The 7,876-nt window shown below is 36.1% G+C and overlaps 1 pseudogene; it reads right to left on the reverse strand.

The window, feature by feature from the left end:
* Positions 1-311: 311 nt before the first annotated feature.
* LOC144961651 (charged multivesicular body protein 2a-like) lies at positions 312-1,834 on the reverse strand (annotated as a pseudogene).
* Positions 1,835-7,876: the final 6,042 nt, after the last annotated feature.

The raw sequence follows: 7,876 nt of genomic DNA on the forward strand, positions 1-7,876 counted from the left end.
AGCTCAGTTGGTAGGCACCCCCGTTTCAAAAAACAAAAAGACAGAGATCGATCCTGGGTGCAGTTTGAGATTTTTTCTGACCCCCCTGTCCACCCAGTAGTGTTTGGGGTAATTGGCCCTGATAGATCTGGTGGAAAGTATTTTGGGCGACAGACTAACATCCTATCCAAAGGGTAGCAAGCAATTCCCTATTGTCCATTCACACTATAAAACTGATATAAACTCTGCCTCCAGGGCCCCTATGGCTCTAAAAGGACTACTTCTTTTCTAACAAACCCTAAATCTACTGGACTATTGGTTACATTACTTACCTTTCTTCTTCGTCCTCCTCATCTCCCAAAGCATCGTCAATGGCATCCCCTCATCATCTCCTCCTTCATATCCATCATCTAAACCTGTTTCTCAAACTCCATCATGACTTTTGGATCTGGGGAAGCTTCAACTGTGGCATGAAACAAACAAAATTAAAATCAAAAAGCATGTTAAAATAGTGATTTGTCCATGTCAGAAATAGATACGAGTAAATTCCTTATTTTTTTGTACTGTAAACTAATAATTCACTAAATTCTTTGTCATAAATTTATGTGTTTGAAATGTAAAGAAAATAGATATATTAAGTTGTATTGATGAATTAAAAAAAAACAACTGTGTCATCACTTTGCAATATTTCATTAAAGTTAATTCTTATGGGAAATTACTATTAAAGTAATTTAAGTAAACTTTTACCTCTTTCAAAAATTTCTTGTTAAACTATGTGAAAACACCACTAAATAAATGAAAAAAATAAATAAAAATAAACGGGATTATAAAAGACTCTAAAACAGCAGGAAAAGCCCTGGAAAAGGGAAGGAGTTGGCACCTCTGGTAATGACAATGGAATGATGATGATGAATGATGTTGATGATGATGTTGATGATGTTGATGATGATGATAAATGATAATGAGATGAATGAGGGATAGATGAATGATGATAAAGATGATGATTAAAGACTCATGAAAAACAACTCAGCTGACCTGTCTGTTCATCGTGGCCATAGCCTTGGTAACTCCCTTCATAGCTTGGGCCCCATTGTGTTGTTGCTTTCAAAGTTTGGATTTTCAGCGAAACAGTTTAAATTTGTTGGCACGCAGGGAAATAAACTTTTTCACATATCGTCGAGTACGGACCAATCTTTGCCATTATCTTCACAGCATCCTGAAAAACAAATGTAAACACCCCCCCTTTTTCTTAAACTAACTTAATCTTATTTTAGCAGCCATATTCCCCCATTTCAAAGTAAGTAACTAACGGGAAAAAACATTTGATAAAGTGGCCAAAACGTTAGTTGGCAAAAAAAAAAAATTTGTTTTTGAGATCTGTTCTGGGAGATTAAAGTTATATAAAGTGCTCAATACTTCTGATGCCTTCCAACGATAATAAAAATGAGAAATGATACAATCTTTATTCCTATAGAAACAACAGGGGTTACTCCTCCTGTGCTCAGTTTACATCTAAGTGCAGTGAAAAAAATGCAGTACAGTAAAATGGACTCTTCCATAGCAAGACAAAACCCAAACCAAGGACCTATTGTCCAAAGGGTGAATATCATACCACAAAGACCACAAATCGCACTGTGAAACCAAAAAAATAAAAGAGGAAAAACCTAAAAACAAATGACTGACATACCATTTGTCCAGTTTTGGGCCATTTTAACGGATGTCAGCAATGACTTTTTTTCTTGCTGGCTCCATCTAGATCTTTCCCTTCTAAATCCCTCATAGCCTTGTTTTAGGGCCCTTTGGTTCTGACGAAGCATTTCTTTCGGGTGTTCTTACGACCAAAAAGAAAATCCATGGCTTACTTTGAAATCTGTTTTGAAAAGAGAAAAATAAGTCGATCAGATAAATGCAGGATTTTAAATTCATAATATAAGATGGTCTAAAGAAAACAAAAAAAAAACCCAAAAAACCAACAATGATGAGGAAAGACCATCACAGAGGTACAGTCACAGCCGTTAGCCCATTTTAATCGGTTCATTGCTAAGAGTATCTAACACAAAAGTCTTTTTTTCACACAACATAAAACCTGATTTGCCACAAGACATGAAAATAATAGCACGAACAGTTCCAAATGGGCACTTAATAAATGGCTAAAATTTGTGTCCTCAGTTCTCCCATTCACCTGTGTGACTGTGACCGCTACTTATTGTTTGTGAGCTGCAGCCTAAAACCAGGGTTTTGGGTTAAAATTGATAATAATCTGGTGTAATATTTACATAATTTGATAATTTATACACCAAAAAAAAGGGGCAATTGAATGCTCTATCCTTAGGTACAATTCCATTTTCCGACTTTAAATTCATAATTAAAAGATTCGTAAGGAAAGATAGTTAAATTTTAGTGGATAAGAAAACAAGCCACAATTTTTTATTCCTAAAAAAAAAAAATTGGGAACCTCAATAAAACCCCAATAAAATTCAATCTTTTTTCCCCTCCCGTGATACCATTTTCAAAACTGAAATCCAAGAAGATACCCATTGAGGTTTTCCATAAAATCAAAACACACTCATTTTCAAAATCTACCCAATCAAAGTAACACCATATCAGCAGCTTGGACTGTCGTGGGTCACCGCATTAAATGAATAAATATGATTATAAGTCCAGAATTTATGTGGGCTTTTACACCCTGTTATCTGCCCTTGTGGATTCGTGAACATATTTAATTCACGCTCTCAAAACTGGGCATGCCACATAGTGGGAAGGAGGGGGTCTGAATTAAACTCTACAAATAGTATTTTTCCTGTTTCACAAAGAGCGTCGAGACGACACTTGAATGTCTGCAATGAAGGGATGCCCGAAAAACTGTTGCAGGAAAGCGGTTCCAAATTTTTTCAACTACCCGAACTGAGAAGAAGTTCTGCCTAAGATTTAGAAACACCTTTCCTTTTGGGGAGTTTGAATTTTATGTCCTCTGTGGTGCTGGTGGATCAAGATTGAAAAAGGCTCATGTTACAAAGTATAGATCTATAGATTATGCTGGATTTGAAAAAACTTCGATAAGGTCTCCTCTAATCTCTCCTATGTACTGCCCTGCTCGGTATTCGAATCTTTTTCATCTTTCTGTGTATTCTAGATCTTTGAATCCAGAAATAAAACCCCATTGCGCGTCGTAGAACACTTTCTATGAGGTCTTTGTCTTTCTGCAGTTGTGTTGCCCATACTACATTGCCAAATTCCCCAAATGAGGACGTACAAGTGCATGAAAAAATTGTCCCCCATGTTATCTTTATCAAGATGAGTGAATGCCTCATAATGAGGCCAACGATCCTGTTTGCTTATTTTTACTTGGTTTTCTAATGCTAGAGAACTTCAGTTCATGATCAACTAACGCACCTAAAAACTTTTTCCTCTTCAGTAAGCTAAAGAAAGACAGTCTCGCTAGAGTCATGTTTTCTCATTATGTACTGATGGTGCAGGTTTCTTTTATACCAAGTGCAAGGCATGGCACTTTCTGCATTTAAAACTAAGCTGCCATGTAATAGCCCACTTTACCAAGCTGTCAAGATCACTTTGGAGCTGAGTTATGAACTCTTCCTTGTCCCACTCTAGAGAAAAACCTTTGTGTCATCTGCATACATTTGGTAAAGAGAGTTCACAACGCCCGGGGAAAAATCGTTAATAAAGATTACAAACAAAACTGGACCAAGACAGCTTCCTGTGGGTACACCATTTGATGCTGGGGCCCAGTCCGAAAAACTGCCGTTCAACCCTAACAACGCTGTCTTCTCCCAATCAGGGAAAACTGAAATCCAAGCCAGCCCAAAAATGAACGATGCCATATGATCCAAGTTTCTTAATGAGGCGTTTGATGTGGAACACTGTCAAATGCTTTGGGAAAATCAAGGTACAACAACATCAACAGGGATACCATTGTCCAAATACCTATCCAAGAGTCTAGAGCAGCTAACAATTAGTGGTACAAAGAGCGTTTTGGATAAAAAATAAAACAAGTGTTGAACTCAGACAGCAACTTTTGTTCCTTAAGTATTTGACTAATTTGTCCCTAATCAAGGATTCCATTATTTGCAAATAACACGCTAATGACACCAGACATAGTTACTGCTTTGCTTCTCACTCTTTTTAAAAAAAGTGGAGTTACATTTGCATCCTTCCAGATGCTGAGGCACTTCCCTTCCCCTAAGTGACTTTTTTGAACAACTCGCTAAAGGTTCTGCTAGCTGTTTTGGCCGTTTTTTTTTTAGTAGACATGGGCATATCCCCATCAGGCCAGAGGAGCCTAAGTTTTTAAGCTATTCCATTCCACACGTCTTCACAAGTGAACATTATGTCACTAAAAGAAGAGTTAACTTCAGTTTTCCCCAATCAGGAATATCCCCCACTCTCTCGTTTTGTGAAACACTACAGAAAAATGCATTGAGGAGGTTGCCTTCTCTTTGTCGACTGACCACAAGTTTTTTTCCACCCCTGTCCTTGAAGTCGGGAGGCCTTCTTGCACTTCATCTTACTCTTACTCTTACCGTAGGAGAAGAATGCCTTTGGATTATTTTTTCGCATCCTGTTGCCCTAGCCTAGTGACATCACAGTGTTTCAAGGGAAAAAGCTTTTGGTACTGCAGGCAGCTGGTGCCAAGATTCAAGCCGATTCCTACTGCCTATGCGATATATATAGTAAATTGGGGGGGGGGGGGGGGGGTATTTTAAAATTTTTAAGTTAAATTTAAATCAGTTAAAACTTAAATTAAAAAACTTATTAAATTTCTTTCTTCTTCTAACATTCCCTTTCTGAATACTTGTAAACCAGATTATACACTGTCATTGAAAACTGAATTTTTTCCATTTTAAGTGCCAAGTAAAACACAAGAGTGAGAGTGTCGGACAACACAACACGTAAGTACTTCTCTCTCACTCTCAGTCCCAAATTCCCAGTGACCAGTGTCAGTGTTGTGAAGTGGCAGGCACGATGGCCAGTTGTATTGTAAGTTTTAAAACAGAATTTAAAGGGGCCCCAAGGATGTCTGATTTTTTTCCCAAGACTTTACTGTGCAGTAAAACGATCCAAAAGCGGAACGGGTTTGTTTCTGAGAATGTACAGAAAATGAAGCAAAAACTCACACATGACAAAGATCAATCAGAAGAAATAATAAAACTAGACAATCCCAAGATTCCAATATTTCCTAAACAAACAGGATAATTATCTATTTTTTTAGCCTTTTTAACTTTTTGAACTTCCTGGAAAAAATGTTCGATACATAAGTTCGGTGATAAAAAATAGACATAGAAACAATGCACACAAAAACAATTGAGATTAAAAAGTAACTTTTTTATATATATCTAGGATTTATAGATAAATTGCAATTATGATAATTTTATATGCTAATGTTACCAACATCAGTCTTCTTACAAATAATTTAAAGATAATTGTAATGGTACACAAAATTTAGAATCATTTTTGAGTACGAAATATTGGAGCTACTTTGAATCCAACATCGAGCTAAAATTTTTTTAGATGTCATAGGTCCATGGATCACTTTCCCATTTCCAATGTTATGGTTGAATGTTTTTATGGCTTGATGTTTTTTTTGGTTGACCTTTTCCCTTGCCGGGGGATTAAATTTAAAACTTTACTTTTTCTAAGAATTAGAATTTGGCTTTTTTATGTGTCAACTCCAAAAAAAAGGCACCCCCTAATAAACTCGTGCTCGATTGGTAAAATTCAAGTCCTGTGGTCCGAATAAAAAAAAGTGAGGAAGTGCTTTTTCCTTTTTCAGTCCTCTTTTTGATAAATTCTGTCTTGGGCACTCACTCATCAATCAATACTCTGACTTTTTCGGTTTTTCAACAAACGCCAACAAATGTTTTTTTTCAAAAAAAAAAAAAAAAAAAAAAAAAGCCCTTTTTTTTTTTTTTTTTTTTTTTTTTTTTTTTTTTTTTTGAGTTTTTTTTTTTTTTTTGTTTTTTTTTTTACAGATTTTTTTTAGTTTTTTTTTTTTTTAACAATCAATAACTTCCTGAGAAGCACCCCTATCTTCAGATTTGTAAGCCAATGACCATAATTTTTTTGCCCAATATTCCCTCATTTTTTTTTTTTTTCCCTCATTTTTCGTTGTTCAAGTTCATGACCATGATTTTTCATGGGGGTTCGAATATGACTTGCAATTTAACTACAAGGATTCCAACCACGCACAAAGGCAATTTAAAAAACCCCAAATTTAAAAACTACAAAGGATTCACCACGCACAAAGCCCAACTTAATCCCGTGCCCATTTCATTAACGTTTTTCTATTTTTCAAAACTTTCAAGACTTACTTCAATTTTGATTAGATATATTACTTTTTAAAAATACTAAAAATATCACATATATGAGTAAACCCTTCCGCCTCGAAACGGTATAAGTGGGTTTTTTTTTCAATTTTGGGTTTTTAGTACCAAATCATAGCTTATTTTATGCTTTAAAATTTGATAACCAAATTTATTACAATTCCGATTATTCATTGCCGAGATTTATAAACCGTTTGAAAGTAGGGGGAGTGTAAAAACCCCAGTTTTGAGAAAATCGTTTTTTGAAGTGAGGCACCTTTTTTCACCCACGCACAGCCAAATCAATCGGCAAAGATAACTCCTTAGATACAGGCATCGAAAATTTTGACGAGAAAAAGTGAAATTTTGGCATAGCTTAGATTATACATTTAATAATGTACATAAAATTTTTTTGAAACCCAAACCCAATTTTTTACTTTTGTATTAATTCATTATTATGTAAAGATGTTAAAACTCAAAAAAAGAATTAAAACACCCCCCCCCCCCCCCCAAATGCCGACAAATTTTAAAGACATTGCCACTTTTTCAAGAATTTTTTTGATATTTTTTAAAAAAAAGAATCAAAGAAGTAAGAATATTAATGTAAATTTTTGTCTATTAAAGAGAAAATACGATTTCAAAATGCAAAGTTTAAAAAAGGGTTTTAAAATTTTCAAAGTAACAGTTTTTAAACTACTGGGGCCAGGGGGGCAAGGAAAGAATTATCAGAAAGAGGATGAGAGAGGAAGAGAAAAAAAAAATGAGAGAAAAAAAATAACAACACAAAACAAACAAACACACACAACCCCACACTGTGTGATGTGTGGGGGAGAGAGAGGAGAGAGAGAGAGGAGAGAGGAGGAGAGGCTTGTGTGGCATTAAGAGGCGGGGGAAATAGAGTAATATTGAAACCTGTATAAGGTTTTGTGTGGTTTGGGGTGGGGTTTTTTGTATTTTGTGAAAGAAAAAAAAGGGAGACGGAGAGAGTGAGTAGACATGAAGAATGGGGTGGAAAGAGCAATGTTCTAAAAAGATCCCCCCCCCCCCCCTTCCCTACTTGTTTCAGTATAAAAGAAAGCACGTCAAACGAACATCCATCTCTCCCCTCTCTCTCTCCCTCTCTCTTCCCCCTTTCTCTCTCCCCGTTCCTCCTCTCTTCTCTTCCCCCCCTCTCAAACCCTTTCTCTCTCTCCCTCTCTCTCCCTCCTCCCTATCAATATCCCTTTTCCTATCCTACTATCCCATCTATCTCCTATTATCCATTAATATGTTGTCTCTCGTCCCCCGTTCTCTTCCATTTCATTTTTATTACACCCCTATTTCCCCCTTCTGCAGTTCATTACTTGTTGAAGGCTCTATTATTATTCTCTTTTGTACTTAAAATTACATGTATAGCCTACAACAATCTCTGTAAGTGTAAGATTAGGCAACGGTTGTCCCCCCCAAATTGGTCCTTAGCATGTCCTATAATTTCAAAGAATAAAAAAGAGGGACAAAGAGGACCCTCACATCGATTTATTAACCAATGCCCGCTAAACAAAAAATACAATTTTTCTCCTCCCTTTTTACCCCCCCCCTCT

This window comes from Berghia stephanieae, unplaced genomic scaffold (assembly GCF_034508935.2).
Source record: "Berghia stephanieae isolate SIO BIC M18660-M18661 unplaced genomic scaffold, UCSD_Bste_1.3 scaffold3477, whole genome shotgun sequence".
NCBI lineage: Eukaryota > Metazoa > Mollusca > Gastropoda > Nudibranchia > Aeolidiidae > Berghia > Berghia stephanieae.